Source organism: Cryptomeria japonica, chromosome 10 (assembly GCF_030272615.1).
Source record: "Cryptomeria japonica chromosome 10, Sugi_1.0, whole genome shotgun sequence".
NCBI classification, from domain to species: domain Eukaryota; kingdom Viridiplantae; phylum Streptophyta; class Pinopsida; order Cupressales; family Cupressaceae; genus Cryptomeria; species Cryptomeria japonica.
In genome coordinates, this window is record NC_081414.1 from 86,095,897 (window position 1) to 86,117,291 (window position 21,395).

Sequence of the window (21,395 nt, forward strand, 5' to 3'; positions counted from 1 at the left end):
AGATCTAGGTGCATAGCTTCATCCCATATTCCGATCCCAAGTTACAACCAATTCTTTGTCACTTTTGCAATACATAATTCAATTAATTCCTTTCCAAGTCAAACAAGAAAGAGGGGATCAACTTAGCATTCCCAATTTATTCAGAATTCAATCTACCATCTTCGTGTGGAGAGATTGAATCTAGTGAATTATCCTCTCCTCTTTCTAATGTACCATGGTGAAAAGTGCTTGAATGGTAATCGATAGCAAAACTCTCATCTCTCTTTGAGGGAAAGGGTAGTTTCCTTCTTGATCTATCATTCACCATTTTCCCACCATTACAAGAATCACTCAATGCGATGTCATCATTTTGTCATGACGTTCACCATGGCTACTCCTAGAGGGTGAATAAACACAAGTGCTAAGTCATTGAGTCTCTCACATGGCATCCACCATAGCTACTCCTAGAGGGTGGATCCACCATGGCTACTCCCAGAGGGTGGAACAAGGGCTTCCACCTCAAGCTTCTCTTGCAGAGAAGAATGCACTAACAAGGGATTGCACCTGAAACCTCTCTTGCAGAGAAGAATGCATTAACAAGGGCTGGCACCTCAAACTTCTCTTGCAGAGAAAAATGCATTAACAAGGGCTTGCACCTCAAACTTCTCTGGCAGAGAAGAATGCATTAACACATATTCATGATGGTGTGGCTCCCTCTGAAATAGATATCAACCTTCTAACCTCCTTGTCCAAGGTAGTGCTCCTGATGAAGTGTCAGACTCCCTTTGAATCTAATATCAACCTTTTGACCTCCTTATCCAAGGTTGCCTTTGATGGATTGTCAGACTTCCTCTCAATGTTGATTCCTCCTCTTCGAATAAACATCTTCAGCCACCAACTCAATCTCATGGCAGCAAGCATCAAGTTCTTCCTTCCTTGAATGCAATCTCTTATGCTTCTTGGTCCATCCTGAAAGCATTTTGAAGAGATTAATAATAGTTCATCTAATGAAGCATACATGATTCATTATCCAAGCTATAGTATGAAATACTTATCTCATTTAAATATGATTTTCTTCAAGTGCCGCATTAGCTTGAGGGCTTACAACAACATGCCCAGAATTAACAATATCGACCAACAAAATGGAGTCACTTAGTTGCAAATATATTTAAATCTCTGTCAGTGAGATAACATCAGATCGAATAGGATAAGTGCAAAAAGATGGTGGTCAAAAAGGGGGGTATAAGTGGACACTTATTTTCTGAAATCAGGTGAACCAAAACTTGGAGGCAAAATTTTAAAGTCATCCACTCAAGATATGAAGATAATCAAAGAACAAATATTATAGTACTCTGAATCCAGTTTCCAAAGTACTAAACTTTTTCAAAATTGGATAAGATTAAGGGGGTCAAATCCTTCGCGCACAAAAAATTGACCCTGATTTTTTCTGAAAAACATAACATAGTGTCTGATGTGTGCATCAAAAAAGTCATAGTTAGATTTAGTATTTTGACGTATCCTTTGGCAAAAAGATAGTTAAGAGTGAGCACTAGAATATTTGTATTTTTTTGTAATTTTTTGTTGAGTATTTTTTTTTTATGATTTTTCCAATCGAGCACATCCTGAAAATTAGGTACCTGTTCGTGCGCGAAGCATAAGTTGCACTAAAAAAATCTAAAATACAATTTTATTTGTTTTTAAATTGTAAACAATCAAGGGCACTAAAATAATATATAAAGTTTTTTAAATTTGGATAAGTATATCAAAAGTTATTCAAAAAATGGTGCTATGGAGACACTGGTAAAAGAAATTCAATAATAATATGTTATTGTTGTTCAAATTGAAAAAAATTTATATAGTTAGAAAGCTCAGAAGATGGGTGAAAATATGGGGGCAATTTTAGAAATACACACTTGATGAAGTGTAAACCTGATGATGACAAAGTCGATAAACCAAGTTGATAAAATAAAACATGTCAAAAATGAGAGAAATGGAGGGAAATCAAAGTTCCAAATCGTAGCTTTGTCATCCAGGCCTATTTCCAAGCCTAAACAGTCAAAAGCGCGTACGGGGTACTTATGGTGTAAGCAGTGCGTACACGCTCTTTTTACTATAAACAGCGCGTAAGCGCTCTTTTTATTATAAATAGCGCGTACGCGCTATTGTATAATATGATATTATATATATAATATGTGTATATACATATAATATATGTAATATATAATATGTGTATAATATGATATTGTATATATAATATGTGTATATACATATAATATATAATATTTATATATATGATATATTAAGTATATATATACACGTGTAAGTGTATTGTCTCCCCCTCTCAAACGCATACAAGGTGCCTCTCTCTCTCTCTCCCCTTCTCCCTTCCTCCATACCCCATCCCTCCCTCTCTCCCCTTATCCCTTCCTCCATACCCCATCCCTCTCTCTCTCTCGCTCTCTCCCCTTCTCCCTTCCTCCATACACCATCCCTCTTTCTCTTCTTCTCTCCCTCCCTCCCTCCATACCCTACTGCAATTGTGTCTACACTTCTATAGAAGTAAGTGAATTTATTTCTTGTCTGCAACTTCCTCTTTGATTTTTATCGTGTATGCTCTCCTAAGAAAATTGACCAATGGATTTGTGTGTGTATATTGAATATGAGGAATAGGGTTTGAAATTGAACCACGAGTGTATTACCGTGACAAACAAGGAAACCTACAACAATATTTTTCTCGAATGTGTTTTTAATGAGCAGATGTGGAAAATAGTGTCAACAAAGCAACATGATGAGTCATAGTACCTACAATATGTTTTTCAAAAGGAAACAACCCGTAGGAAGAGAAAGAGGGAGAGTAACACAGATGATGTCCTGGAGAATGATAGTGGTGGGTATGCGAGAGTTCCCATGTTGTTACACAATGCCTGTCACCTAAAGAAATTAAAGTTTGTTGTATGCATGGTAGTGGTAGTATATGATGATCATCACTTGGAAAACGGTTTGGAATGGTACATACCAATGAAAGAAATCAAGTGTGTAATTCCTATAGTCACAATCGAGATTAGTCTTATAACCTTGCAAATTTAATAGCATCATATGTTTTAGAACTTAGGTAGTACTCTTAGGGTTAGGTCAAGCTCTTACACTTGCTTTTTAGTGAAGCTTCGTTGTTTGTTCGCTTGGAGTCTCATTGTATGATGTTCTATTCATAACTTTAAATTTAATATATCATTTTATTAGCCCACCATATGACCCCTTAGGTGTCATTAGAGGTCATATTGTTTCTAAGAGGTCATATGATGTCCTGTGACCCCTTAGGACACTGTATGACCCCTTAAGACACCATATGACCCATAACAACACCATATGGTGTCCTAAGGGGTCATAGGATTCCATATGACCCCTCAGGACACCAATGACCCATAACAACACCATATGGTGTTCTAAAGGGTCATATGGTGTTCTATCACCCCTTAGGACACTATTTGTGTCGTTATAGGTCCTATGGTGTGCTAAGGGATAATATAGTGTCATATGACCCCTTAGGACACCCTATGACCCCTTAGATGTTGTTAGGGGTCATATTGTGTCCTGGATTCGATATCTCTCTCTCTCTCTCTCTCTCTCTCTCTCTCTCTCCTTCTCCCTTCCTCCATACCCCATCCCTCTTTCTCTTTTTCTCTCCCTCCCTCTTTCTCTTCTTCTGTAATTCCTATAGTCACAATCGAGATCAGTCCTATAAACTAGTAAATTTAATAGCATCATATGTTTTAGAACTTAGGCAGTACTCTTAGGGTTAGGTCAAGCTCTTACACTTAGCTATATCAAAACTAAACTACGGAAGTTCTATTGTATGATGTTCTATTCATAACTTTAAATTCAATATATCATTTTATTAGCCCACCTTATGACCCCTTAGGTGTCATTAGAGGTCGTATTGTTTCCTAAGAGGTCATATGGTGTCCCGTGACCCCTTAGGACACCATATGACCCCTTAAGACACCATACGACACATAACAACACCATATGGTGTCCTAAGGGGTCATAGGATGCCATATGACCCTTAGGACACTATTTGGTGTCATTATAGGTCCCTCCCTCCCCCCTCTTCTCTCCCTCCCTCTACCTCTCTCCCTCCCTCTACCTTCCCTCCCCCTCTCTCTCTCTCCCTCTCTCTCCATCTCGCTCCTTCCCTCTCTCTCTCTTCCTCTCCCTCCTCCCCTCCTCTCTCTATCTCTCTCTACCTCTCCCTCCCTCCCCCCTCTCTCTCTCCCGCTACCCCTCCCCCCTCTCTCTCTCTCTCTCTCGCTACCCCTCCCTCCCTCCCTCCCTCCCCCCTCTCTCTCTCTCCCTCTCTCCTTCCCTCCTCTCTCCCTCCACCCTAACCTCCCTCTCCCTTCCTCCATACCCCTTCTTCTCTCCCACCCTCTCCCCTCTTCTCTCCCTCTCTCCCTCCCTCTCTCTACCTTCCCTCCTTCCCTCTCCCTCCCTCTCTCTCCTTCCCCCTCTCTCTCTCTCTTCCTCTCCCTCCTCTCTCTCTCCCTCTCCCTCTCCCTCTCCCTCTCTCTCTTCCTCCCCCTCCCCCCTACTCTCCCCCCTCTCCCTCTCTCTCTCTCTCTCCCTCCCTCCCTTTTCATTCACATTTTTTCTACTACCAATAACATGTACGGGGTATTGAAACTATTAGTTCACTGCCCTGCCATAACTTTTTTAAGGCGTAGGAGCACGTATGCAGTACTTATTACTTGTAAGCACGTACGGGGTACTGAGCCCATTATTCACTACCCCGCGATAACATTTTTTAGGCTTAGGAGCGTGTACACACTACTTATTAGTACAGAATGGGAAAAAATAATACCATTGGGCTTGCCAACATTTTATGGACTAACAACGCGTACACAGTTATTAATGTAGCATGTACGCGGTACACAGGCATAGTTTTAGTTACCCAAGAGCCTCAACGACCTCAAAAGAAGTTTTTGAGGTCGTTGAAGGCCCCACTGGATCTGTCTGCACTTCTATCAATGTTTTATACATAAAAGTAAGCGAATTTTTTGTTTTTGCATGATTTCAAATGATTGAATTGTTGTTCTTATTAGTTTTGTCAATAGTATTGTGATTGTTTAATAGTTTGATTCCAAAAAATAGTGATAAGATGCATATTTATGGTTATTTGTTTGTTTATTAACTTTTGTTTACATATATATGTAATATGATTCTATTTAGGACAACCGATATCAACCAAGGGAAAGAACAAGCAAGGAACAATGGAACAATGAGAGGCTCAAAAGGAAAGACAAAGGAAGCGTATGAAGAAATTGCGTGACATAAGAACAATGGGAGAAGAAGATATGTCATCCTCAACATATCAATTCGATTTACCAAACGAACATAATGCACCTAATGCAATTGAAGAAGATACATTTGATTTACCGTATGAACCTAATGCAATTGAAGAAGATACCGCATTGAATAATCAATTAAATGATGAGCATACACCTTCTCTATTTGATGAATTGAATGTACATAATGCATCGATGTTAACACCTCCTAGAATCATTCGTAGGAAACCAAGGTATCTAATTGACATTGATGAGAATATATTGAAGCCAATGCCCAATAAAATGAATGAACGAACTTGTAGGAGAATTGTTAAAAGAATATGTCAAAACTATTTTGAAAACTTAAATCAAACCGCAAGATGTCAATTAATTGTTCAAATGATTAAAAATTTGAATTTTAGAGAGAATGAAAATTCTAGGCCTAAGATGATCTGAAAGTAGCAGTGAAAGAACTATTGTGAGAAATCTATTTGATGCATATCAAGCTGTTGGTTCAAAATGACATACTAAATATTCTAATGCTACTCGACGTGTCATTACATCAACCATAATGAGCAAGAAAATAAAAAAAGATCGTTTGATAAGCAAAACAAATAAGTCATTAAACGCTAGTAGAACAACATTAAGTAAAGCATTAAAGAGGCGGGAAGAAATAGAGGAACCTAACAATAATTCTCTTTGGGAATTCTCAGGTAGACTACCACGCAAAGACAAGGTTGTTGTTGGTGCACTAAGAACATTAATTGAAAATTTTTGGCATGACAACACAAGAGTTTCGCCCAACCAAAGAGATGTTGTTAGAAGGCGAATTGGGTCTATGAATCGTGAGCCACATGCCAAACACTATTTGGATATGACTCAAACTAAATTTTATGAAAGATTCCTTCAAAAGTTTCCTCAAATAAGAATTTCTCAAAGATTTTTTGAAATGGCAAAACCTTTATATATTAAGATTAATCATGTACGCACCACGTGTTGTTGTAGGATGCATATTGAATTTTCCATGCACTATGATATTTTTCATCATATTTGTTCTACTTTGCACACTAATGATGTTTTGTAGGAATGTAATATACAAGCACCTCCTAAGTCGGTAAGATAATTTATTTCAAGTGTGCTATGTAATAGACATCATGGTTGCGTTTATTATAAGATGCCTTTTTGGAAGGTTCTTGTGCTATATGTGGTGGTTTGCAACGTTTACCAAGATGCGTACATTTGGAGAGCACACATGAAATTGGTACGAAACTATTTTCTTTTGGAAAATATAAGACAGTCACATATGGAGTTAAAGATGGAAATGATTTGAAGAGATGTGAGCTAGTGAAAAATGATATATGTGTAGCTGAATTTATGAAAATGTTTCAAGAGAAACTAGTTTATGAGTACATAATGCATACACATAGAGCTCGATGGTTAGATGAGAAATTCAAGTTATGTAAGGACACATTTCCTCTTGGCACCATTGTCTCTATCGTTGATTTCGTTGAAAATTATACACTACAACCTCAAAATGAAGTGCAATCTATGTATTATCACTCTACACAAGTTTCTATTTTTGTACACATAGCATTCATGCATGCATATGATAACATAGGGGAGGATAGAAAGGTTGTAAGAGAATATCACTTCTACATAAGTGATGATCGTACTCATTCATCAGAGTTTGTACAAGGATGCTTTAAAGTTTTCTATGATAGTTCAAGGGAAAGGAACATACGATACAACCGACACTTAATATGGTCAGATAATTGCACCGCACAATTCAAGAATGCAAGGATGTTTTGTTGGTTGACAAGGATGCATATGACAAGTGATGTACAACATTTTTGGAATTTCACTGAGGCTGGACATGGTAAGGGAGAGCATGATGGTGCAGGAGCATGTGTGAAAATAGCCCTAGCTAGAGAAGAATTGAAGCACGAAGGTGGTGTTGAGTTGATAGATGCAGAAACAATTGTGCGATGGTGTAAGTATACGATGGGTCCAGGTAATCCAGGTACATCAATGGTTCATAGATATTTTTGCTTGATCACTGAATCTAACATTGAAAACTATCTAGATTGTTGTACAGTTGCAGGATCGAGTGACATGCACTCATTTATGAGTTCAAATTCAAGTTCATTGGTAATTTATACGAGACAAATGGTATGTTTTTTCTCTTCATGCATGTATTGTTTGTAGGAAGAATGTGAATCACAAGAGTGGGTTGACAAATGGTCTTGTAGACTGTTGGTCCCCATTGATTCATATCAAATTCTCAAAGCACTACAATTGAGCCAGATGGAGACATCAGTGGATTTTGACCATGTATTCGACCTAGTGGATTCAGGTGATTTTTTGAGTTAATTTTTTTGCAAGTATTCTTTTTGGTTCATTTTGTTGTACATCATACTTTATTTTTGGTATTAATTAATACTTTATAAAATGCAGGTCATGTGTATGCAGTTGTTACAGAAGAGAACAATGAAGAAGGAATAGATTACTATTTGTGTCGTTGTGTTGAGCCAGAAAGAAAATTGACAACCACAATCATTGACAGAGAGGGTATTGAGTACCCAATAGGGTCTGTTGTTGTGACAGGAACATGACTTCGGAGATACCCTATCAAGAATTCTGATGTTTGGTTGTTCAAGGACTTTGAAATACACAGACATATTCTTCATTTCTCTAACTTTGTTGTTGCAACAAATATTCATTTGATGAAGTATCATGGTAGACCTCATAACAAGATTTTATGGAAAGTTTGTGAATCTAACCACGAGGCAATACTTGACACAATACGGGTTAGAGCCGATCCTGAAGGCTCACTTGATTGATTCTATGGTTTAGAGTAGAATGATTTTGAGAATTTTTTATAAATCATCGACGAATTGTTCTGTATTCATTTTTTGTAATATAAATGCCCATGAGCTGATTTTTACATGTTTAGGGGCATAATTTTGTATATTTAAATGGAAATGAGCTGATTTGTACATATGTACATGCCAAATTTTGTATATTAAAATGGTGATGAGCTTAATCGCACATATTGTAATGCCAAATTTTGTATAAAATCCCATGAGATGATTTGTATATTAAAATGACGATGAGTTGAAACGCACATATTGTAATGCCAAATTTTGTATAAAAGTCCATGAGATGATTTGTAAGACATTTTTTTGTATAATCAAATAGCCAAGAGCTGATTTGACCATATTTAGAAGCAAATTTTTGAATAATATGTGACAATGTTTTGTGACTATGTTTTGAGTATATGTGATGTGTCCCTGGTCAATCACGAGAATTCTTAATTCTTGTATAATCATGGAGAATTATTGAGTCATTATCGGGTCATAGGGGTCATACATTGAGACTAGATACAATTTGAGCAAAAATTGTCATTGTTGTCAAAAAAATTGTCAAAAAGGTTGTCAAGCAACTTCTACATTGTGTCGGTAGAGTATGACTCTCGACGTTCTGGCACTTTGGGATGCATGAGAGGGGAATGCCTAGCGTAAAACTGCCCACCTATATGCACTCGTGACGTTGGTTTGTGCACACGATGAACCGAATCAAATCTAGCCAATCTTGCAACTTTGCATTGCATACAACTGACGGTTTTTGCAGCAGGCGAAAAAATGCTACCAATTGAAAATGGCTCCGATTCGTCAAAAACCAAGATAGGCCATTGTAGAGGAGCCTCACGTGACCCCATGGGTTCAAACGGATCGACCATATGTATCTTGGATTTCAAGAAACAGTCCGTGAAATTTTAATAATTTTTTGGACTCAAGGCACTTGAGAGTTCGCCCCGGTACGGTATGACTCTCGATGTTCCGACACTTTGGGATGCATAACAGGGGCATGCCTAGCGTAAAATTGCCCCCATAGAACGCTCTCGTGATGTCGGTTTGTGCACACGATGAACTGAATAAATTCTAGCCAATCTTGCAACTTTGAATTGCATGCAACTGACGGTTTTTGCAACAGGCGAAAAATGCTACCAATTGAAAATGGCTCAGAGTCATCAAAAACCAAGATAGGCCATTGTAGAGGAGCCTCACGCGACCCCACGGGTTCAAACGGATTGAACATATGTGTCCTGGATTTGAAGAAACAGTCCGTCAAATTTTGATAATTTTTTTGACTCATGGCACTTGAGAGATCGCCCCGGTACGGTATGACTTTCGACATTTCGACACTTTGGGATGCACGATAGGGGCATGCCTAGTGTAAACCTACCCACCTGAATGCGCTTGTGACGTCGGTTTGTGCACACGACAAATCGAATCAATTCTAGCCAATCTTGCAACTTTGCATTGCATGCAACTGATGGTTTTTGCAGCAGGCGAAAAAATGCTACCAATTGAAAATGGCTCCGAGTTGTCAAAAACCGAGATCGGGCATTGTAGAGGATCCTCACACAACCCCATGGGTTCAAATGGATCGACCATATTTGTCTTGGATTTGAAAAAATAGTCCGTCAATTTTTCACAATTTTTTGGACTCATGGCACTTGAGAGATCGCCTCGGTATGGGTATGACTCTCGATGTTCCGACGCTTTGGGATGCATGATAGGGGCATGCGTAGCGTAAAGCTACCCACCCGAACGTGCTCGTGATGTTGGTTTGTGCACACGATGAACCAAATCAATTCTAGCCAATCTTGCAACTTTGCATTGCATGCAACTGACGATTTTTGTAGCAGGCAAAAAAATGCTACCAATTGAAAATGGCTCCGAGTCATCAAAAACTGAGATAGGACTTGTAGAGGATCCTCATGCGACCCCACAGGTTCAAACGGATCGACCATATGTGTCCTGGATTTGAAGAAACAGTCCGTCAAATTTTGACAGTTTTTTGGACTCAGGGCACTTGAGAGATTGCATTGGTATGGTATGACTCGACATTTTGACGCTTTGGGATGCACGATAGGGGCATGCCTAGCATAAATCTTCCCACCTGGACGCGCTCATGATGTTGGTTTGTGCACATGACGAACAAAATTTGACCATTGCGAGCGCGAGGGTGCTCTCGCACCAAACAAATATTGTTGTTTAAATTCATATTGTTAATGCATTAGTAGCTTCTGCAAGATAAGACTTCTCTAACTCGTTAATCTCCTTTATTCTGTTATGGTTTATTCATCTATGCTATTAGATTATCTGATTTATGCTTTCTGAACTGAATATGTTTATCAGATTGTAACATTGATCATGATTATGATATTGACATTCGATAAAGATGGATTAGATCGATGACTTGCTTAACATAGTTAAGCGTCGATCTAAATGCTATCGGGCTAATAACCCGATAGCATATTAATGTTGATACATTTATGAATCGGCATTAACTCGATAGCATATGTAATGCTATTTGTTATCGGGTTTAGTTCATACTGATAAGCATTTATAATCGAGCCATTAACAAAGCATCATAACTAACACCGTTTCAACCGAGTGTTTAAGTATTAAATGTTAGTTACCAAACATAACCAAAATCAGGATGTGCAATATAGAAAGACACCGATCAATAGGTTCCTTGATCGGTCATGTCTAAAAGACATGACCAGTCAAGACATCTATTGACCGGTCTTCTAAAACATATAAAGCCCGACATGAATCATTTGGAGAAGACATATAAAAATATTAATGATCTCTCTCCTTTAGCCTGCAACAAAACAATCAGATTATCAGACAATATAATCATATAAAATTCTCACATATATAATTTGTTCTTTTATTGCAATTGAATAAAACTTTACATGGTATCAGAGCGAGGCTAATCGAATCTGAGGCTATTCAATTTTTGAATAATTCAAGAACAAAATTATATATTACATCACATTTCCAAAATGGCCAGTGCTATTAGATTCGAAGATAGACTCGGAGGTAGCGATGATTTCTCAGCTTGGAAGTTTAGAATCAAAATGATTTTGAGAGAAAACAAAGTTGATTCATATGTTCAAACTAAAAGTGCAACACCCGAGAATGAACTTGACAAAACAACATGGATTGAGGGAAATGAAAAGGTTATTAAAATAATAGTTGATGGGGTAAGAAACAACATAATGCCCATCATAAAGAAACAAGAGACAGCTTACAAAATGTTCAAAGCACTTGAAAGGACATTTGAGATACCAAATGCAAGTCGTACTCTGGCATTGAAACAAGAGATAAATCATATCACGATGAACAAAGGGGAGACAATCAACTCCTATTTCATGTGAATATCAACCCTAAGAGATGAACTTGCAACCCTTGATTATGAGATCTAGAGTAAAGAATTAACACTCATTGCTCTAGATGGGTTGCCCAGTGGATGGAATACATTTGTCCAAGGCATTAATACAAGGTCATATAAATATTGAACTCAGTAGGGATGTAATCTTTGAAGAAGACTCAGCCTTCAAAAGAGCCCAAAGTGCAATAGAACCTGAAATCTATATCCCTACTCCTAACATAGAAGAAGATCTTACTCCTGAGCTTCAGAGGGAGAATCCTGAGGAGACTATAGGTGAAACTCAAAACCCACCTAGAGAAAAACTCAAGAAAAGACCACTATGGGCCACCAAAACTGTAACAGAAGCTCAGAACTTTGCTGCCCCTTCAGGAACCTTCAGGGAAAGTAAAAGGCCTAATAAATTCACTAGCTATGTTGCCCTTATGAATGATCTCTCTAAAGTTGAACCAAACAAAGTATCAGATGCACTTGAACATCAAGTATGGAAGGATGCCATGTCTGAAGAGTATCAATCCATTATGAAGAATGATGTTTGGGAGATTGTTCCTAGGCCAACTAAGAAATCTGTTGTTTCATCTAAATGGCTTTTCAAGATCAAACATGCCGCAGATGGCAGTATTGAAAAACACAAGGCCAGATTTGTAGCTAGAGGGTTCTCACAAAGGGAAGGAATAGATTATGAAGAAACATTTGCACCTGTTGCCAGATATACATCGATAAGAGCTGTATTAGCCATTGCAGCAGCAAAGGGATGGAAGTTACACCAGATGGATGTTAAGACAACATTTTTAAATAGTGAGATCTCAAAAGAAGTCTACCTAGAGCAACCTGAAGGGTTTGAAATTCATAATGCAGAGTCTCATGTATGTAGACTTAAGAAATCTCTCTATGGGCTCAAACAGGCTCCCAGGGCCTGGTATGAAATAATTGACACCTATCTCTCAAAACTAGGTTTCACTAAAATTGATGCAGATCCTAATCTCTACTACAAAAGAAATAAAGGTGATATGCTAATATTAATTTTTATGTTGATGACCTATTAATCACAGGAGATGATCACCTTATAGATCAATGCAAGAAAGATTTATCCACAAAATTTGATACGAAGGACTTGGGACTACTTCATTACTTCCTAGGGTTAGAAGTATGGCAGAATTCCAATAATATTGTACTAAACCAAGGAAAGTACACCTTGGACATTTTGACGAGATTTAGAATGCTAAACTGTAGGCCCATGACCTCTCCTATGGAAACCAACTTACATAAACTTAAAGAAGCAGTAGTAGAATCACAGTCCACTGATCCTACTCAGTACAGGCAGATGATTGGGTCCCTAATGTATCTATTAAATACAAGGCCATATATTTGTTATGTTGTTAATGCTCTAAGTCAGTTTATGTGTGAACCTAAGGAGATACACCTGGTGGCAGTAAAACATATTATGAGATACTTACAAGGTACCCTAAACCTTGGTCTTAAATATGAGAAAGTTGATATAGATCTACACGGATTTACAGATTCAGATTGGGCTGGCAACGTGACTGACAGAAAAAGCACTTCAGGGTGTTGTTTCAGTTTAGGTTCAGCCATGATATCTTGGATCAGCAGAAAGAAGTCTTCTGTAACTCAAAGTTCCACCGAGGCCAAATATATTGCAGCTTCTATGGCTGCCTGAGAGGTAGTATGGCTTAGGAAGTTGCTTGTGGGATTGTTTGGAGAACCTATGAAACCTACTATTATTCATTGTGACAATCAGAGTTGCATAAAACTTTCAGTAAATCCAGTATTACATGACAGGTCCAAACATATTGAGATCCCATACCACTATGTACGAGATATGGTTGACAGGAATGTAATTCAATTAGAATATGTTTGTACATGAGATCAAACTGCAGAAATTTTGACCAAACCTCTTTCCAGAGTGAAGATTGATCACTTCAGAAAAGGTTTAGGTATGATAGAAAGGTAATCTGCTTTGTAAGTAAGATGTTTAATGTGTAAACTTCTTTTGTCATGTTGGGACATTTTGGGTTTCACCCCCTGTGTTCATATCTAAGAGGTGACGATCTCTCAGCTTATGAACACTTGTATGCAGACATCATAAGGTGACGATCTTATGATTCTCTAAACCAGTTATCATGTTGGATCTCTGGTATGTCATGGATGTGCCATGATGGTGTTGTGGTAAAACAATTGTATAAAATGTTTGTGCACATATCACAACCTGGATAAGATGAGAATTTAACCATCCTTATATGTTTATCCGTAGTATTGCATGTTTAGGCAATAGTGATATCACGTGTTCAGGTGATATCTTGTCATAAAGAAATGATGAATCTTCTATATCACATGGTTAGGTGATACTCTATGTCACATACTTAGAGTGATATTTTATATTTGTATCTTGTGTCCTGATGGTACTTCATATCATATGTATAGATGATATATATTCTTGGAGACTGACATTATTTTGGTTATGAAAGAGAAATGTGATGCAGGTTACTTTATCTATCTTCCAAAGCTAAGAGTGTTAATGCATTAGTAGCTTCTGCAAGATAAGACTTCTCTAACCCATTAATCTCCTTTATTCTGTTATGGTTTATTCATCTATGCTATTAGATTATCTAATTTATTCTTTCCGAACTGAATATGTTTATCAAATTGTAACATTGATCATGATTATGATTTTGGCATTGGATAAAGAAGGATTAGATCGACGACTTGCTTAACATAGTTAAGCGTTGATCTTAATGCTATCGGGCTAATAACCTGATAGCATATTAATGTCGATTCATTTATGAATCAACATTAATATGCTATCGGGGTATTAACCCAATAGCATATGTAATGCAATTTGTTATCGGGTTTAGTTCATACCGAAAAGCATTTATAATCGGGCCATTAACAAAGCATCATAACTAACACCATTTCAATCGAGTGTTTAAGTATTAAATGTTAGTTACCAAACATAACCGAAATCGGGATGTGCAATATGGAAAGACACCGATCAATAGGTGCCTTGATCGATCAAAGACATGACCGGTTAAGACATCTATTGACTGGTCTTCTAAAACATATAAAGCCCGACATAAATCATTTGGAGAAGACATATAAAAATATTAACGATCTCTCTCCTTCAGCTTGCAACAAAACAATCAGATTATCAGACAATATAATCATATAAATTTCTCACATATATAATTTGTTCTTTTATTGCAATTGAATAAAACTTTACACATATTGTTGATTTTTGTTGTTTATATTTATATTGTTGATTACATATGCAAATATTGATTTAAATTTATAAAAGAGAAGCCACCAAATACAACGAATACACAATAATGAACTGAATACAAGGAGTTTTATAGGGTTAATTAAACATTTTAGAAATTTTATCAAATCATATTCCACGATTGCAATGTTTTATATCATATATTTTTGTTGTTTATATTCATATTGTTGATTACATAGGCAAATGATCAATTAAATTTATAAAAAGACAACCACAAAATACAACAAATACAAAATAATGAACTTAGTACACATTTATTGGATCAAATATCGATATTTATATATTAAAAAAAGGCATGTTTGCCAAGTCAATACAAGCATTACAAAAATGTGGCATATGCCATGTCCAAATCGATATACAATAAAAATGTAGAATATATCTACATGTATTGGTCATTCTATGATCAAAACTAACACTATATGATCCTAAACTTGTGGTGGATCATCAAAATCAAGCCTCCTCGATGCAATACGCGACTTTGTAGATGGCTACAAAACCACAATTCAAAAGCCGAGTTAGAATTCTTTTGTAGAAAATAGTTCACAATTAACAACATAACTATGCATTTAACTATAATTCTTTTGCAATTGAAATGTAGATTACCTCATCGGCCGATCTAGGAGCTAATGTCTTCGCTCTCCTCTCCTTGTCACTCTTAGGAGTTTTCTTGAAGACATGCTTAAATGGATCCACATTATGGCCGTACTACGAAGGGGTCTATTGTAGATTAAATGTACAATTAATACAATGTACTAACATAAATATATCAAAAACACTTAAAAGCTATAATATAGAGAACAATGACGTACTTGTGCCTGAGATGCTTCTCCAATGGACTGAGGATGGCTCACCATCGATGTAGAAACTGTCGCTATTACCTATACAAAAAATGTTCAAAGATTAAATACAATTAATATAATGATAAGTATTGAAGGTTAAAACAATTAATTTTACATATCAAATAAAAGTGTACCAGATCTTGAGATGCTTCTCCAGTGCACAGAGGAGGGTTCGCCATTGATGAAATAGGTATGGATATTTCCTGTATGAAAACATTATAAGATTATAATATATCACAAGTTCACATGTACGCATGCATATAATCATGAAATCAAGAAAATAAAGTAGAGATACATACCTCTGCCCTCTCTTGATCCACGAGCGAATCAGGTGCATTCAACAAATCCACATAGCTCAATGGCCGTTGTACATGTAAAATAGACAAAAAACACTAATCAATCTACAAACCCCAACTAATAATTGATTTCAACATTTTCAAACAATTGTACAACTAAAAATGTGTTCAATTACCTTCTTCCCACGTTTTGGTGTCTTCGAGGAATTCTTTTTCTTAGGACGAGCCCTAGACGCGGAGGGGGTACCCTAAAAAAACAAAATTAACATGAGATATTAGTACAAATAATAAATTAAACATAATTTTAAAAATCTAAAATGAAATGACTTGCATATTCCATCAAAACAATACATAAAAAGGGTTGTACAAAATATGATACTGTATAGCCTTGTAGGCCAAAATCGATCACCGAGAGCGTGATGTCATCAATCTGGGACATTTCATCCCCTGTCAACACCTACAAACCAAAAATTGGACCAAGCATTAAAGATAGTTAGTATATCTTGTATTTTTTTGAACTCAAAGTGTACTATTCTATTTTAACATGTTACAAAATTTATAGCTCAGGCATCGAAGTTGCAGCTATAGTAACTGGGGGAGGAGTATGGGATACCACTGCTGCATCTTGAAATGCATATTATTTGTCTCAATTTAAATCGTTGTATAAATGAAAATTCATTTAAGTAATTACAAATTTAAAGTGACTGATAAATAAAATGCTATGAATTCAAATCAACACACCTGTGTCTGTCGCTCATGGGCAAACACTATGTCCATCAAATCATCTGTCAGTGTGAAATCCTCAGCCGTGCGGGCCTGACATCTACTCCCGCAAATCATGCACAAATGAGATGAGGATCCATCTACATCAGCTGCATCATCTATCCCCGAGCAACTGACACACATATGCTGGATGGGCTCTCTGTCGCCACCTAATGGTTCATCATCCAATACAATAGGGTGTGCTAATGACGTCCCATGCTGGATGATGGCACCAATCAATGTTGTGGCCGCCTGAAGAGTCTGTAGCTCCATTGAATCTTTCATCTCTACTGGGACAACCTGATGCACCTTGGGTTTGGGTGCTAGGGGGCGACAACTCTTCGTGGGTAATCGCCTACGGGCTCCAGGTCTATCTTGGGTAGAGCCACCACCTCTACCATGGAACTCTCTCATGTCAAAATAGTTTAGGCGCACATTGAACACAAACTCACAATATATTTTTCTCAAAAAATATAATGGCACCTCATAATTATTACAAGGTGGATCATCAAAGACCATCCACCACCTTTGCCAAAAAAGATTCTTCATCTGCACATTGGTACACCAATGTATGGGAAACCTCTTTGCATTAAGAGGTAATGACTGACCAGTTTTGGGATCAACGAAAAGGGCACATATTTGTTGTTTAGTAATATTTTTGTTTTTTACTTTATCGTATGATAGCCCATCGGCATAGAATTGACGACACCTATCCCTAAAACTTCCCCATTTTGTAATTTGTGTGGAAACAACTATGGCACCACTAGCTAATGTTTCTAGGCTAGTGGCGAGAGATTGATGATGCTCAAGTTCAGATGTTTTCAATTTAACAATCAGTCTATTGATTTTAGACGTATTTAGTCCTAACTGATTAATTAATTGCTCCCGTGTTTCAGGTGTGCGGTCAAAAGGAGGAATTGGGGGTTGTTCTTGTGGGTTTTCAGGAGGTGCATTTGGTTGTTCTTGTTGTGGATTAGAAGAATCTAGTTTTTGAAACAAAAAATGAAAAAACCTAATCAAAATTAATGAAATTAAATTCAAAATGTAAAACAAATTGAACAAACAGGAAAGAAAGACAAAAATAAACAAAAACTAACCTTGATCCATAGCCTGGAGGAGAAATCTAGCACCCTGTTCGCGATTTATGAGGTAAAATGAAGAAAAAATGAAGTAAAAACGTGCTATTCACGGGTAAATGAGACCCAATTTTTTTAAAAATACTTTTTTAACAGGAACCGCATACGCGGTTATCTTTGGATTATTAGTGCGTATGCACTCATTTTCCTATAAGTAGCGTGTACACGCTTATTTTCCTAGGCGTAGTGTGTACGCGCTCATTTTCCTAAAAGCAATGCGTACGCGCTACCTTCTCTAGGCTCGAGAATAACAAACCTAAGCGCATACACGGTGAATTCAAATTTTAGAACAGCGTACGCGCTGCTTGTTTTTCCATGTTTTTTTTGGGTGGTGTCCACTTTTCTGACCACCATCTTTGTGCAATTACCCCATAATCTCCTAACAATCAATACCAAACATCAACTCTTCTTTTTGTCTTCACAGGCTTCACATAATGATATATCTCTTAATGTCACACAACAATATGTTTATCCGATCAATATAGTCTCACGCCAAATAAGAGAATCGTCGCTACAAGCTATTGTCCTTCAATGCGATAGGAAACAAGGCCACAAAGCATTCATAAATCACTTTCTCCAAGAGCCCATAACACACAGGGAAACGTGTGGATACCAGGAACCACTGATATGTTTCCAGATGCATTCCACGCTAAAGTGATATTAAGCTCCATTGATAATCTTATTTCTGCATACTACTCTTGATGAAAGCTTAGGCACAAATAAAATAATCGACTCAAAACATAAGACTCCCTTTAATAACGATACAAAAGATATTATTATTTCATCTCTTTTGCAGATGTCTTATATGCTTGCACTTGATAGGGGTGTTCTAAGATTGGTACGATTCCCTTAGGATCCCGATAGTTTGTGCCTACAATATTTTCCCACTCGGAATGATCCTGACTGGATAAGAAATCGAGATATTCACTTTCACGATATTCTTCGTTGCTAATCCACACCTGAACATGAATCTAATCTTTTTGATCAATATGCAATGGCTCCGTATAACACAATGCCCACGATACTGAGTGATAGCCTCTACTCTCTATCCTCTTCAATTGAGGCTCTATATACTCGTTCATGATGAACATGAATGATTCTGATTAGTTTAGTTAGATCTCCACATGAATTATAGGGATTTGCTTTCGGAATGGATGCTTGTCGGGCTTATCTGGTGTATTATGATAATTCCATGCTCCCGCCAAAGATCCAATACTGAAAATGTATCTATTGTATAAGGTTGATATTGCTCTCACTTCTGCAATTTAATCTTCTAATGGTATTTGGCGATAGATACGTAGCTGAATATAAGCCAGGATTAGGACCTTCTCTCTGATACCATGTTAAATGGTATGTGCTCGATTAACCACGGGCAATGACACAACGTTGCCCTCTGAGCTATAGACAATATACTGTTATTGTCTCCCCCGAGCACAACTACGTGACGACTTGCTTGTCTTCTACGCTCTTCTATGAGCATTCAATCTGCTTATTGTGTTTAATTCAATGAATGACATTTACACCTTGTATATATATGCAAGAGGCACCCTTTCATAGTGGGTCGACCCTTTACCAATATAACATTCTATTATAAGGTCGTCCAAATACAAGTTATATTTTAATCTCGCGCATCCATCATGACTAAGGCTGATAGGCCAATTAGTCATTCATATGCTAGGTCGGCCTTAGAAGGAATCTGACGTAGCTACAAACATCAACACCTCTCTCTTTGTATTTGTTAATCATTTTGGCTGAAGGTCTTGGCATTTATTAAGTCTCAGGGTCAACAAGGTTTGATTCAGGGTTGGAGATAGGGTGATAATGTGCCTCCTTCTTCACACCTCCAGTTTGTGGATGACATGGCTTTGATGGGATTGGCTAGGATTAATGAAGCAGTTAATTTTATACGTACTTTGGACATCTATTTGGCAGCTTCTAGACAAAGAATTAATGAAGATAAGTTGTCCATATTTTTAAATACTCCTCGGCTCATCTAGATCAAGATTGCTCACATTCTTAGATTTTATATTGGCACCCTCCCTTTGGTTTATCTGGGGATTCCTCTTGGTTTGGGGTGCAGGAAATTTTGGATAAGTTTTGAAAGAAGGTTAGTCATTGGACCTACCATTGGCTCACTTTTGCTGGTAGGGTGACTCTTTTGAAGGCAATGGTGTAGGCCCTCCCTCTTTACAAAATTTTTGTGCAGGTAGCCCCTTCTAGTTTTGTTAAGGAATTTGATGCTTTGTTGCGTCAATTTCTCGTATGGTAATTTGCTCTCGGCTAAGTGGAGTTTGGTTGAGTGGGACTCAATGTGTAGACCAAAGCAAGAAGGAGATTTAGGGCTCTATCCTGCTAGGATAAATAATTAAGTCTTATCTGCTAAGTTATACTGGAGCTGGTGTACTTTTCAGGATCAGGGATGGGCAAGAATTTTGTCACATAAATACTTGCGGGGAGTTTGTGGTAGTGAAGTGCCTAGATATCCTCTTGTGGGGAAGGGATCCATGATTTGGGGCGCTCTTAAGAGAGGGGAAAAGCTTATTAAGGATGGTCTCTTTTGGTTATGTAATAGGGGTACTAAAGTTTTATTTTGGTACGACTCTTGGGATGGGCATCCTCCGATTATGTCCCAATTTCCACATCTTCAACCTCTTTGTAGATGTTGGATGGTGTAAGGTGTAGGATTTTAAGAAGGTTAAATACCAAGGTCAAATGGAAATTTGTTGCTGGAAAGACCCCCAGGAATGGCCGATGGGTGGTTCTGAGGAGAATCGTTAGGAGCTTGCTAGAATCCTTGTTGGGAGACTTTGCAGATGGAGAGCGATACTTTGGCTTGGGGTCCTGATCTAAAGGGCAAATTTTCGGTTTCTTTAGGGTACCTGGAGTTAGATAGAAAATTGTATGGTAGCGTGGGTATTGCTTGGTGGAAACAGGTTTGGAATAGATTCTCATGGCCTAAGTGCAATTTTTTTCTCTAGTTGGTGGCTCGGAATAAATGTTTAACCTAGGATAATCTGAGTAAACGTGGATTTCAAGGGCCTTCGATTTGTGTCTTGTGTAAAAACAATGTTGAGAGTGTTCCTCATATTTTCTTTCAATGCCCCCATTCAAGGGAGATTTGGCATCTCTGGTGGGCAATTTGGAACCACGCTTGTGTTCATGCCACCTCTCTGGTGGAGTTTTGGGATAGTATGGGTAGACCTCCAACTCAGACACCTTCCCTTCAGATTGCTTGGGCCGGTGGCCCCTCTTTCATCATTTGGATTCTTTGGCTTGAGAGGAATCAGAGAATCTTTCAAGAAACGACCTTGGAAAGTGCCCCTTTGTGGCACAAGATTGTTGGTAAACTTGGAGAAACTATAGCTGCTAAGTGTGATCTATCGGTACCAGTGGATGTGATCGACATGGATATTGTTAGGAAATTAAATCTTGTTGACAATGTCTTGAACTCCTTGGTTGGCAGGAGATCGAGGAAGGCTAGGCAAAAAGTTTAAAGAGGGGGGAGATGGCTCCCTCCCCTTGAA

The 21,395-nt window shown here is 37.7% G+C and overlaps 1 long non-coding RNA gene across 1 annotated transcript; it reads right to left on the reverse strand.

Moving 5' to 3' along the window:
* Positions 1 to 15,150: 15,150 nt before the first annotated feature.
* Positions 15,151 to 16,454, reverse strand: LOC131859668 (uncharacterized). The gene is made up of 5 exons (XR_009359275.1): positions 15,977 to 16,454; positions 15,812 to 15,880; positions 15,648 to 15,716; positions 15,442 to 15,555; positions 15,151 to 15,326 (listed from the first exon to the last, which is right to left on the reverse strand). It is a non-coding gene; the product is annotated as an uncharacterized LOC131859668 (long non-coding RNA).
* Between the last annotated feature and the right edge of the window lie 4,941 nt (positions 16,455 to 21,395).